The 14,022-nt window shown below is 49.0% G+C and overlaps 1 long non-coding RNA gene across 1 annotated transcript; it reads left to right on the top strand.

Annotated features, from left to right (window-relative positions):
• The first annotated feature begins 103 nt into the window (after positions 1-103).
• Positions 104-1,474, top strand: LOC107324909 (uncharacterized). The gene is made up of 2 exons (XR_001559584.3): positions 104-629; positions 1,279-1,474. It is a non-coding gene; the product is annotated as an uncharacterized LOC107324909 (long non-coding RNA).
• Positions 1,475-14,022: the final 12,548 nt, after the last annotated feature.

Raw genomic sequence — 14,022 nt, 5'->3', positions numbered from 1 at the left:
CGCTCCGCCTTTAAGTACCGCAGCGCGGAGGGGCGGCAGCGGCGCCTCGGAGCCCATTGGGCGCAAGGAGAGCGATGCAAAGAGCGGCTGAGCTCAGCGCCCTGGAAGGAGTGACGTCGGCGCGGCCCTGAGAGGGTGGCGGGGGGGCGGGATGCTTACGGGAGGGCTGGTTACGGGAGGGCTATTTTTGGGCTGAGCGGGGAGGGGGAGGGGAAAAAAGAAAGAAAAGAAGCAAAAAAAGGGGCCAGGGCCGGGGCTCGTCGCGCCGCGTGCCGAGAGGCGGAGGGGTGGGAGGGGTCTCCATGGCAGCTGCGGAGCTGCTGCAGCTGGGGGTGCCCAGGGGGGGCCAGGTGGGTGAGAGGGGCGCGATGTGTCCGTTAACGGACCGACCCCCCGCGAGGGTGAAGCCAAGGCCGCTCCCCGCCCAGCTGTCGGCGATGGGCGCTGCGCCTTGTGCTGCCGGACAGCGGGAACCGGGAGGGGGCTGCAACGTGGGGACGTGTCACACCACGGAACGGGGAGGGCAGCCAAGGCAAGGACAGAGCCCAGACAAGTGCCCTCGGATGCCTCAGTCCAGCCCAGCAGCAGAGGAGAGGAGCAGAGCAAGCAGCACACAGCCTTGATGCATAGTAAGATGCAGGCAGCTCCCAAAAGCCACTACAGAACAGGGAGCTGCAGCAGCCAGCCCTGCTGCCACGATGGAGGCACTCGCCCAGCTTCTGGTGAAACTGGCCTGAAGCTAAAGCAACAGTGGGAGACCAAGCTCTGTTCTTGCCTTTGCTTTGATCCAATGAGAGAGTTGGTATCAAAACAGGATGGGTTTTCTGATTTAATATTCAGTGGCAGAGAGCTGGGATCCTTTGGAGCCGTTGTCAGGCAGCCCCGGATCCCTCCCTTGGCCTGCACTGGGGAGGATCTGAAGCCACAGTGTGATGCAGACCATGGTGGAAAGGCATCCTATGGCCAGGGCCTCACCTGGCTCCTCCATGAGCAGTGGGAGCAGCTGCAGGCACTAAAGCAGGTCAGGAGCTCACCTGGCTGTGCCCCTGCCAGCAGGGCAGCCTGCTGTGCTCACTCTCTGATAAGGCTCCCTGATATGATAAGGTGCAGCTGCCACCGAGCCCTGTGGGGCCACCTGGGCACCCTGCTTGTGTAGCAGTGTGTAGCCCCAAAAAAGGAGCAAGGAGAAGAAAATAGCTTTTGAAATCGTGGAAGATTGTAGTAGAAGATAATGCCCAAACAGAAGTCCGTACTGACCCCATTTCTTGTTCTGCACAGCTCAAAAAACACTTTGAGAAGCAGCACAGAAGTGTCAAGCAATAGAAAGAGTGAGCCAAGGGGTCCTTGGTCCTCCCCTCCCCGCTCCATCTGCTGCTCCATTATCTGCAAAGCACAAGGAATCAGGCAAATCTCTTGCTACAAACCAGATTTGCCTTTGTAAGCTTTGAAATAAACCTCAGGATTAAAGTCTAAAGACTTTTTTTTTTTTTTTTAAGTCAGCAATACACATGAAAGAGCACATGGGTCCATGTGAAACCCAACACAGGGCACAGTGCAGGGCAGGGTCTTTGTACTGGAGCAGCAGCTGGGGCCCCCGGAAGAGACTGCACAAACACATGGAGCAAGCCTGTCTACACAGAGCTTGATTACTTTAAACACACCTGGACTGTCAGCCAGCAAACACACTCAGAGCGCGTGGGTACAGTCATAAGCAGCATGAAATTAGGAAGTAAACAAAGCCATCCTGGTAGAAGACACCTTTATACAAATGTATCAGGAAAAGCCAAAACAAAAACAAACTTTTCTTCCTTAGTAAAATGCAGGAGAGCTGAGCTGTGCTTGCAGCCTGACTGCACAAAGTGGGAAAAGGGGCTGTTCCCCCATCCAACAGAAGGAGCCCATTAAGAAGTACAGGGATGGCATCACCCAGAACTGAGTCAGTAGAAGAGGCGCTGTGTGCTCTGCTCTGCCAAGAATAGCACTCATAGCAAAGTGTGGGTTTGTTCACCACCAGGGCTCACAGTGTTCCTTAAGTGCAGCTGAAGCTCTGCCCTTGGCAAGCAGGTTCCCCTGGTCCCCCCTGCTCCACAAGTGGGTGCAGTCAGCAGTGGCACCATTCTCCAAATTCAGATCCTCCATTTGTTCTTAATCACCGTGTTAATACAGGCTCCCCTCGCACTGCTCAGGGCCTTTGTCTTCCGTGCTCATATGGTCTGATACCAGCCCAGGCCCTGCAATCAGATTGTCTTCATTAAGCCCTTCCAATAAGAGATTTCCTGTGGAGCTGAAGGATCCCTAAGCGGGTTATGCACCCATAACTTCTGGCCTTGTTACAATAAGACTGCAGTCTTAAAGACAGGGCATAGACTTAATACACACTTCCAAATTGCTTTGAGGAGTTACAGAGTAAACAAACAATTAAAAGATAAAATTCATTTGAAAAAGAGAAGTTAGAGCTGTTTCGGTGTCAGTCTGGCTAGATTTGTTTCTGCTCTGTGTCATGCTGGAAATGGCTGAGAGCATTTTGATTTCAATTTAAAATAAAACTAACAAAATCAAACAAAACCACCAATAAACCTCTCCAAAGTGATTGGCCGGACTAGATTTGTAACTGGTTTGATGGGAGTTAAACATCTGATAGGCTTTCAAACACTCTGGCCCTGTTTATCCAAATGAGGTTCAGAACCAGTTGAGCTGGAAAATTTACAATAAAAGGGTAATATTTGGCTTTCAGTGAAGGGTTGATATTCAGCATGGACAGAACGAGCTGCTCACAGGACTCGGGCATTTCCAGAGTCAGCAACTCCAGTGTTTTCTGTACACCTAAAAGACAACTGTTCCCACGCTGTGCTTTCACCTGCTGGGTTTGGAGGGGCACCCATGTACCACATTGGGCTGAAGTTCATAAGGCGTTAGACACAAAACCCAGCTTCTGAATATCAGCAGAGTCAGCTGCCAGTCAGACGGCCGTGGTGTGAATCCACAGCCCCTGTTATCAGCAGTGAAATAGTTACACACAGGATTCACATCCAAATCTGCCTGATTAGACATGTCCCACGGATTGCTAAATTAGCTGTCGCTTCTCCCAGTTGGGCCCCTCCCAACTACCCCAGGATTTGAGAAAGACTGTAAGGTTATCTGTGTGGATACAGGAAGGCTTTCCTTACATTAAAAACAAAAACAAAGTTTCAGAAGCAGTTCTGAGCTGTAGAGACAATCGATGTAGCAGCCTGCTTCCAATCTCATTATCTGGCTCTACCGGAGATGGCACAGACATCACGATGGTGCTGCCACCAGCTCCCTGGTTGCTAGCAGGGGCTCAGCATGATCAGCTGGAATCTAAGGAGAAAATGCCCAGGGGTAAGCAGTGTGTTTAATCATAGCTGTAATTGGTAACCTGGGTCTGACCCCAGAAACAGGCCTAGCAGGCAGGGTAAACAATAAAGCAAGAGTCTTAAGCCCAACCTACACTTAGAGCTAATAAGTCCTTTCAAAACACACAGTTGTGAAATGTGGCTGTGACTGAACCGTGTGAAATGCAGTTGTGAGCAGGGAAGGAGCTGGGCAGAAAACAAAGACTTTTTAACCTGTTAGCTACTGAGATTAGCCCTCATTCTGCAGCACATATGGATTCCTGGCAGTGTGAACCAGAGCCTGAACATGTGCTAGCCTGGCCAAGCTCTCGGGAGCTCAGCATCCTGCACACCTCCATGGCCTAGGCTTCACTGAGCACCTTGCACCTTGCTGAATGCCTGCTAGCAGCTCAGTCCTTTCTTGTCCCTATTTGTGCTGCCCATCACCTGGCTCCCTTCCACAGTGCCTGTGCAGATGCAGCACTGGATGGATGAATGGAAATACTTTGGGCTGTTCCATGGGGCAGTTCCATCTGCAGGCTATCAGGATGCTAAATATTCCCCTCTGCCTCATCCACGGAGGGTATGGAGCGAGGGCTGGATGTTCTCCAGCACTTTGGGAGCACAGCCCAGGGCTCCAGCAGCCACCTGCCGTGTCCCCAGGAGGTGCCTTTCACCCAACAACCTCCCTCTGAGCCACTTTCCTTATAGCAGGCCATATTTCCTCATGGAAAACAGCCTATCTGGCCCACAGTAAATGTCACATCTGTTCAGAAGTATTTTTGGAAGCAAACATTGCTGTACTCAAGGGAGCCACAAGCAAAGTAATTGCTTTCTCTTCTAATTTCTTAGGACTTCAGGCCTGGTTTCCAATGGTGCTGAGCACTCGCTGGCTCCAGGTGTCCTCAGCACAGTCTGGGGGGTTCTCTTCAACCTTCCCAGCTTATTGCTGAACCCCTGTTGACAAGCATCTTCTGGAACACAGTTGCTCAAAGCAAAGTGTTATCAGCTGGAGAAGCAGCTTCAGACAATAGTTCCTCCTGAAGCTGCTCTGTTGGGGAAGGTGTGTAGGTGACCTCGTGCTGATTTCGTAGCTGTTTCCTGTTCTTTGCACTTGGTTATTCTTTCTTTCCACATCCTCTGTGTAGGATCCATTCTACACCTACATCTGTTCCGGTTGAACAAAGCTTGAGAGGGTAAAAAAGGGGACTTTGGCATATCCAGAGAAAGTCACCAGCTGTAAAGCCTGGAATGGGCTTGTTGGATCATGAGAGCACAGAGCAAGTCCAGAGCCCTGAATCGTGCTTTGAAACAGAGAAATGATCAGTGATTCTGTGGCAGATGCACGTCCTGCTCCACCCCTCTGCCCCCAGCAGCCCTTGACATCTCCCCGCAGCCCCCGCCTGCAGCACAGAGATGTAAACACAGCTGTGTGTGGATGCAAAGTGCGCCTTGGCCGATCTCTGCTATTGCAGCATCCCGGGGTGTGGCTGCTCTAGAAAGTCCCAAGGCACAGACAGCTCCAGTCAAAACATGATTTCCCTCCCCATAGCTGGGGATAGGTAAACACAGAGCAACTGATGGTGAACCCACCGACACCATGGGACAGGGAACCAAATCTTCCCCAGCGCCACAAAGACACATGGACAACCACATGAGGATCTCACTGTGTATGAAGGCAGGAAACTGAGCCTGCAGGGTGCTGGGCTTTGTTCCAGGCTGCAGAGCAGGGCTGTGACATGGGACCCATCCTCAGCAATGATACAGCACAACAGGGGTCCTCTGCTCCCCCCTCCACCTTCCTAAGCAATCCTCCCCCATGGGGCCTATTACACATCGTTCCTTTGAGGGGGGGCCGCAGGCTATATGTAGTGCATTCACACTTCGCTGCAATGCAGTTGGGCTATGAAAATGGATTTTTTTTTTCTTTTCTTCGAAATTCAAAGTTAAGAAACAGCTTCTGGCTGAAAACCACCAGACAGGATTTTTTTCAGCAGTGAGAATGCAGCTCATCTGCCAAACTCCAGCTCAGCCATGGAGCAATGCTGCGATGGAGCTGCCAGAGCAGCACATTGCCGAAATCTGCATTTATTGCTTATAATAATGCAGGATAACGTGTCTTGCAGTACCATAGCAACCCCAATCATCAGCAACAAAATAAGGGCAAGAGCACCAAAGGCACTGTTGCTGTAGCAGCCATAAGTGGACGTACTGACCCTGTTCAGAGACACCTGACATCTTGGCACTGAGTGGGGAGTCTGCTGGGCTTGAAGGTGGGGTCCTGGGAGCCCAGGGACAGCAGCTGATTTACCCACTGTCACTTTTGTCTTCGAGCTAGTGAGAGCAGCAGCGTGCAGATGGTCTGGGCTCCAGCGTGGGAGAGAAGGGACACTGGGAGAAGGTCCTTGGGGTTCTTCTCAGGCTACACCCACAAATATGAAAGAAGCCAGAGCTTCTCAGAGCCCAGCAAAACTCCTAACCCCTGCAAACATCAATTAGTGCACAAAAGCAGCCCAGATAAAGTGGGGCAACACCCTGCAAGAGTTTAGATCTGGGTGGTACCCTTTCCCAAAAGGCAGCCTGATCCTCGCTAGGTACCTCCTGAAAAGCAGGTGGACTCTGCAGGACTGCTCTGGGCTGTTCCAAGGATTCCTGCGCCTCCCTATCAAAGCCAGTTCTTTGATTTTTGGTGAGTGCTGCACCTGAGCAGGGGGAGGGTGCATGGAGTGTACCATAAGCATCCACCCCTTCACAGAAGCAGCACATAAGCTCTCTCTTCATATTTCTGCATATCAGCAGCAACCAAGGCTTTAGCGCAGTCTCTAGGGGCATTTTTTCCCCCTCACTTGTATTTGAAGGCATTAAAGCAGACATGATTTTATCAGTGTAAATTTGAGGAGAGGAGGTGGGGTCTGGATTCCTGAGCCATTTTCAGGTCGGACCTTGGTGCCCAGCCAAGGCCCTGCCCTGTTGCTCAATTTCTGCTCAGGACTTTGGTCTCGCTTTATGAAAACTCAGGAGCTTCACCGACCTGGCCCAGGTTTCAGTGCTGCCCATGCTGACCAGTGTTCCCAGAGCTCCTTGAAGTGATTGACCTCCACGTGCATCACACCATAATTAATGCTTTTGGGTGCCCAGTTATACCCCAGCCCTGCTCCACCCCACCTGTAATGGCAGGGATGGTCCTACTCCCACCCCAGCCAGCTATGTTCCCATCTCCCACTGGAAGGTCAGTGAAGCTGTCGGGGATGTTGCAGCACTTCTGGAATTTGAATGGGCACCAAAACTAAACAGGGTGGCTATGCCAAGAGTGACAACTGGAAATCCAATGCATGGGCACTGCCCCATGAAGTAGCAGAGGAAAAAGCCATGCAAGGGAAATGGTGATGGGATCTGCCACAGTGCCTGGGTGGCTGGAGAGTGGTGTGAGTGGTATCACAGAGAGAATTCAGATCATTAGTTGTAAGAAAAGCAACAAGCAGCCTCCTTGCTGGCACACCTCCCCTGCTGGGCACAGCGATCTCATGGAGCACCTTCCTTCAGAACAGCACTCTCCAATGAGGTTCAGTCCGCAGGACTTTGCTGCCACATTCCTTAGGAAACAAAAGAAAGTTTGGAAAAACAATAAACCATTTCTCCTCCCTGCACTGAGCCTTGGCTGAGGGCATGCTGAGTGAATTATACATGGAGCTCTGTCAGGGAGCCTCCCTCCAAGCTGGGAACATGCAATCCAATCTGCCCACAGCCAAGACATCAGCGCAGACCAGGGCTGGGGGATGGGAGATGCTGCTGCCTCCCTTACAGACTGTTTGCTGAGCTCCTCAATTCAGAAACCCACCCTGCCTTCTTGGGGTCACCTTGTAGTTTTCCAGTAGCAACAAGCCTTATGAACACATGAGGCACAGCATTGTCGTGTTATGATCCCAACCATTTCAGATTTCCCTCATACACACACCCTTGAGATCCGCAGAGGCTGAAGAATAAACAGACCTTAAAAGGGGCTGAAATTACTGCTTTCCACTCCCTTGTTCTCAAGGGTGCTCTTCAGCAAAGCAGCTTTTGCAGAGACCAGGCAACCAAAGGTCCTCTTTACAATACAAAGCAGCTAATAATAACCCACACACCCTTCACCCTGCCTGCTCCAGAGCCCAGGAGAGCCCCCGCTCAGCAAATGTTCGTGTTTTCCTGCCATAAGTGGTTGTTTTCCCTTTCTAGCGAGGCCGCATTGTGCTCAAACTGTTCTGTTTCACCATCATAAATTTCAGCTCAAAATTGCCAGTGCAGATCTTATCACAAGACTCCTCATGTTTGGAAGCTTTTCTTCTCCTCTTACAAGGGCTGAGCTTTTAATTTAAACAAAAGGTTTGTTGCTAAGAAGAAATCTGAAAACATGAACTGCCTCAAGTTGAGGTTGGAAACACAGGTGTCAGCTAAAGCAATCAGAGAAAATGTTCTCAAAAGAACAGGGAGCCTTGTGGTATTTGTAGCAGAATCAATGTGTCCTTTCACTGCGAACAAAACACGTCAAGGAAGCGTGTTCACATTAGCACCATTTTATTGGGAACATTTCTCAGAACCAGGATGGAATTTCCCATGAAAAACAGAGGAGGACAATGAGTAAATGAGCCTCTGCCCAGAGCAACCCACACTGCACCTGCAGATAGAATGCTCCAAGTCAAGGCTGCCTTCTGGCAGATCACATCTGAATCTGGGTCACTCACTTCTTGGGTGTCAGTTTCAGGCTGCGTCAGAATAGAGACAAGACACAGAACTCCTCTTTTTTATTGAAAGACAGAAGTTAAAAAGAAGCACTTCTCCAGCCAGCTTTTCCCAGCAGGAGCACAACAATAAAGTCCACTTCAAAGATGTCACCTAAGACACACCTAAGGTGAATGCTTTAGAGACATGTGAGCAGGTAAATCATTTGAAGGGCCACTTTGGGCCTTATAACTGCCCCTGGGTATGCTAAAAATTGACCACAATTACTCTGTGGGGTGCTTACCTTACATAATCGTCTTAATTACAGGGGTCTGCCTAATTACACTTTATGCAGCTTTAACTATGCAAAGGCATCACGCGTGGGATAGAAGAGATCCTGACCAAGTCTTGACCGACATGAGAAAAACAGAAGTGCTGCTGGACCCACTGCGCCTCTTGCCCTGTGACCCTGCTGAGCAGGTTTCTCCCACAACCCCGATAAGATTAGGAACCTGGGTGTAACCCTGGCTTATGGCAACACACATTAAAGCAGGCAGAACCCTGGGTTGGGCTGGGGGTTGGGGGGTGGGAAGGGGCTTTCCAGCTGAGCAGCCGATCCCACAATGGCAGCACTGTAATTGTCCTTCATTCCAGGCTGTTTATGCAAGGGCAGAAAGCTGCTCTCAGATTAACTGTCTCCTCCTCGTAGCTCTGTAACCTTGGTAGCCTCATTTATTATTATATTTTTTAACTACGCCACACGTCGGCACAGAGCAGAGCTGTCTTATTGCACAGGCGCCCACATGAAAGGAACTTTGTAGCGTGCAGCCATGTCAGAGCTTCAGGGAAGGCAGAGCAGCAAAGCCTTGCCAGGCGGGTAGGACGGGTGTGCTGGAGAAAGGTGCCTTGCTATGGATTGTGCATCTAACTTGGGGTTTTCCCAAAGCTGAGAAGCAGTCAGGTGAGGATCTGACCTAAGTCTGTCTTAGAGAATTGCTGTTAATGCCCAAGTTGCCAAATGTGTGTGCGTACATCTAACCCACTATGAATAAAACACCACTCCAAACATGCTCTCAGGCTGTTTTGTTCCCCTTCTTTGGGCACCTGGAAGCCCCCAGACTGAGGCTGAACGTTCACTTCTACCACGCTGGTCCTTCCCACAATACACCTCCTCTTTGAATCCCCCAAACTGCCCCAGTTCAGGTGCTGCCTCGGGACATGAAACTGCTAAATTCTGTGGAAGGGGAATAATTGTTTCCATTTCATAAAGCAGCTCCATCAGAAAAGCGAGGATGAGGGAGTGCCATCAGAGAGGAAGATCTAAATATAACACTGGAAAAGCATTCCACTCCAATTAATTATCAGCACTAAAATAACATTTTTAAAAGAGAAAGGAAAATATTGTGCTGAGCTGAGAAAAAGAGGGAGGTCTGCCAGGCCAGGCGTGTGTTTATCCTGGACATTGTTTAAGCTCTTAGTGCTAAATTACTGACAGAGCCCAGCTGTTCCTCAATCTCAGCCCTCCCCTCTGCTCAGGCCAATAGATTTCGCTCTAATCTGCACCCAAAAAAGGACTGTATTTCCCTTCCCGGCCGTGCCTGACGTGGCCTGGCCTGCACACGTCAGCAGGATCAGCTCCCCAGCAGGAAGCTGGCGAGAGCTTCTCGAAAACATGTGACGTAGGAGACAGCCACGCAGCACCTCCGCACCGAGGGCAGCACAGAGTGGGAGCAGAGCCACGCTTCCAAAGAAGGAGAGCCTGCATGGCCCTTCCTTGGTAACAAAAGCTCCGTAACAGCCTCCCAGACGTGCTGTGTTGCTGCCAGGAGCGTGCGGGCTTGCAGTGTTGCGGTGCTGGTAGATAGTACATGTTTGGCACGGGAAGAAAGGGCTGCCTGTGAGAAACATGTTCAGGGTGCCTGAAAGGGTGCTGCATCCAGGCTGTGAGTTGGGAAGGAAAGGAGAAGTGGCACAGATGTATCACATTGGGCCTGCACAGCAGGGCTGCTGCATCCTGCATGGGATATGGGTGTGTTCACTTCCCTGGGGGAAAAACAAAGGGTCACAAATCAAAGGGAAACACCATCACACAACTGTCCCTGTGTCTGATCAATGAGGAGAAATGAGTGCTGTCCGATGGGAGTATTTTGAGACACGATTCCACCACATCCTCCTCCACCCCCGCAAAAAACAAAACAATAAAAAATAAATAATAACATCTGGCAGCTTTTCAAGCCTCCCTGTGCAGCACAGCTGCCCCAGGAGTGCCCAGGAAAAGGCAGGAGCACAACATGAAGCCCAGGACAGAGCTCTGCTCCAGCTTTCCCACGCCCTGCTGAACAGGCCAGCCCGCATGCGAGCACAGAGCAGAAGCACATTCACACGCTAGAAACCTAATGCTTCCTTCCCTGCAGCATGTCCCTGAGTGAGGTAAATAATTGGCAGCTCCTTTGATGAATTTCACTTTTACTGCTTTCAAGTTCACCAGTCTCCTGTTTACCTGGGTTTTCTCTCATGTCTGCAATATTCAGAACCATTTACCGAATAATACACCAGACTGGTGTGAGCTGGGGCCAGGATCCTCCTGAAGCCATTAGCCAACAGAAAGCGGCGATCTGTCATGGGTGCCCATGGGCTCAGTCCCCATCTCATCACCGCCTCACACCCCAAGAGATGGGGGAGCTCAAAGTTTTACCCTCCTGAGGCAGCTCTGAACTAACTTGAGGCTCATTCAGGCTGGTTTGTCTCACAACGAGGATCAGTACTTTAGTTTAAGGACCGATATCAGTTTACCAAAAGGAATCCACGACTTCTAGTTCTAAAACTTTCCATTTCAACTCTGCTCGGTGTGTGAACAGCCTTGTTTTCTCTTCATTCCACTTCACAAGAAGCACTGGAGTCATAATAGAATACTTATCTCTGCATTTCATGAGGTGCAAGGACATTTCCCTCAGATTTCACATGGATTGTTTTGGAAGTTGCCTAACAAGCAATGGAAATATGCCAGATCAGGGAAAAACAGCTAAAGGTCAGCCAAAAGTCTCAGTGACGAAGTTGACAGTGGAAAAGTGGGGATAAAATAGTACGCATGCGACCACTCTAAATGAGATCACGCATGCCTAGAGGAATATTAGCATATATTAATGAGTCCTTGAATAGGAACGCATATACATGGCAATGTCCTGCGCCCACGAGGGTTTATGGCGCTGCCCCGTGGCGCAGTGCGGCACAGCACCTCTGTTCTCCTGGCCGCACTGTGTTGGATGCACCCAGGATACGGTTGGATTTCACAGCTCATAGGCTTTCTGCCTTTGTTGCTGGTGTTTTTCCTTGGCTGTGAGGGAGCAGAGGAGAGACTGCTGCCCTTTTTGTGGCCTCCCGTACTCTTCATTCCTAAAAGCAAATATCTGCCAATCCAGCCCCTATATTTTGAGGTTTCTGAAAAGGCTGTGAATGCTTTGCCTTCATTACAACAAAAATAAAACAAAAAGTGGGATGCTGGTCAGCCCCTCAGTTTTCATAGAATCAGAGATTCGTGAATGTTTTCATGAATGTTTACAGGCAAAACCTCACCCTCTGTTGGCATTAGTTGGGGTTCAGGAAACATATATTGGCTAAAGCTGTTCTCTTTGCTGCCCCAGAGACTGAAACCTTGAATGGGAAAAAGGACAAAGTCACTCAGTGAGATAAACCCCATCCTGGCAGTATTTTGAAACAAAACTGTTCTTTCAAAACAAGGACAGTATCTGATGAAGTGCAGGGACACAGATAATGTCTCTGTCTAGAATTAAGGAGACATTTCACCCCCTTCAAGAAAGCTGAATAAAGGGGTCAGACTGACTTCCAAACCGTTTTAAGCCTTTAGGTTAAAGGGCAGTTAGAGCTGCTGCTTAAGTAGGGAATGTTTTATTTAAAGGCTATTTGGTTGCTAGAATTTCTAGGGCCCGAAGTGCTATTGAATTATTTTAAAAGCCTTTATCATGCTAATATCGCAAAAACACTCATGAATCTGAGAGGAGCAAACACCCTTTTGCTGGTGCCTGATGGCCCACATACCCTGCGCTGGGACATTGAGACGTTTTTCTCCTTCAGTTGCATCGTGGCAGTTGGAGGATGGGGGTCAGCTCCCCCCGCACACCCACAGCGCTATCAGCTCGGGTTGTCTCAGCAACTGTTGCTTCAATGCTCTGTTGTTATATCCTGTAAATGTTTAATGGCAAGCTTATCTCTCTTACCTATACAGATGGCTCCGGTTATTGAGCTTTCGAGCAAGGATTAATTGGAAATGGGCAGATGTCGTCTACCAGAAAAAGAGCTTAATAAGTGATTAGATGGGATGCTGCTGTGGGGGCAAAGCCTTCTGTGAAGGGTTCGGAGCAAAACAAGTGCAAAAGGAACTTCCTGGGAAAAAACCAGAATAGCTAAAACAAAGCATTCTTCATGTGATATGTCCATAGCTAAAATAACATCCGTGTGCATATTCATTCGTGCACATACCCTTTTTCAGTGTGTTTTGCTCACCTGCACACACCTACATCTGAGCACAGATATTTATATGCAAACTAGCAGCTTGTGAGTCTGTATCACATGCACTTACACCCACTGCTCACAGCCTGCTCCTACTGGCTGACAGAACACAAAACTGATCTTGGGACTCATGTTTAGAGACAGAGATAGGCAGCAGGATCCAGCTCTGCATGTAGACAACACCCTGTTATTCACTGGGGTTAACCACCACCACAGGGAGCTGGTGAACTCAGTCCTGACCACCTGGGAACATCAGGCAGATGCTCACAGTGCAGAGTCAACATTTATTTAAGGAACAGGATTGGCAAAAATGAAGCTTGAGTGTTTCCTAACATCAGAGAAGCTAAGGGTGTGTTTACAGTGCCTAATTATAACTGTTTGGTGTCAACAGACAGAAAGGAAAGATAAAAGCTGTAATATAAGGAGAAAATATATAATGCCCGATTGCAATATAAATGGACTACTCAAGGTCCTAATAAAACATACACAGGCACAAAAGGTGGATAAACTATGACTGTGTAGAAGTAGCTGGGGAAATGGCTGCAGCATTTTGTAATCAGACTGAGTCAGGGTTATATTTCTGGGAACGTACATGCAGAAGGGAGGAATTTCCCCTGCAGTGCCAGGGAATGGTTGGCATCTGCCCATAGCCCTACTCCATCTTAATCCCATTAGAGTCCAAAGTGATTAGACTCTATCTAAAGCAGAAACCAAAGCAAGAAAGGAGATCAGGTATCTCCAAACGCCTCTTGGACTGGGCACTGGATGCAACACAACTCATTGGAGTAATCAGTGATGCACTGATATCCCTATCTTAGATTATAGACCACATTAAGCAAGGAGACTTTTGCCAAGATAGCAAGGTAAAAGCTAAGACCTTCTAAGAAATAAAAACAGCGCCGAGTTAAGCTGCCCTAATCATAGAGCAAAATCTCCCTCACTTTCAGCAAAGTGAAAACAAGGCGTTACTTCTTATTTTAAGCACTTGTGCACACACTGGTTGTTGATTTTTGTTCTGCCACTCCCAAAACTTTGATATTTGACACGGCACAGCAGAGGCAGGGCCAAGGTGTAGGTCATTGACATGCACTGGCATCAGGAAGCACATTCCTCTTTATAGGCTCCAGAGCTGAATTCCAAGTGGACCAACCCCTGGGTAGGAATCTGAAGCTACTTACTGTGTCTGGGAAGGGGATGACTTTGTTTAGATGTAGTTTTCTAGGAAGAAGTAGATAAAATTGCTCTGATCTTCATGATAGAATGCTTATCAAGTATATAAAGCTGTGAGCAAAAACAGGCAGTTCTTTGGAGAACCTGCTGAACTGCTGTAATGAATGCTGTAACATTTATCACTGAAATGAATGATCCAGTGTGACTGCTTTGTTTTATGTCATGGCACTGTGAAAACCAGGGCTTGCTCCACAGCAAAAAAGTTCCTATATAC

Source organism: Coturnix japonica, chromosome 38 (genome assembly GCF_054131305.1).
Source record: "Coturnix japonica strain WE chromosome 38, WE-NBRP24, whole genome shotgun sequence".
Lineage (NCBI taxonomy): Eukaryota > Metazoa > Chordata > Aves > Galliformes > Phasianidae > Coturnix > Coturnix japonica.
This window is presented reverse-complemented; position numbering and strand designations above follow the sequence as displayed.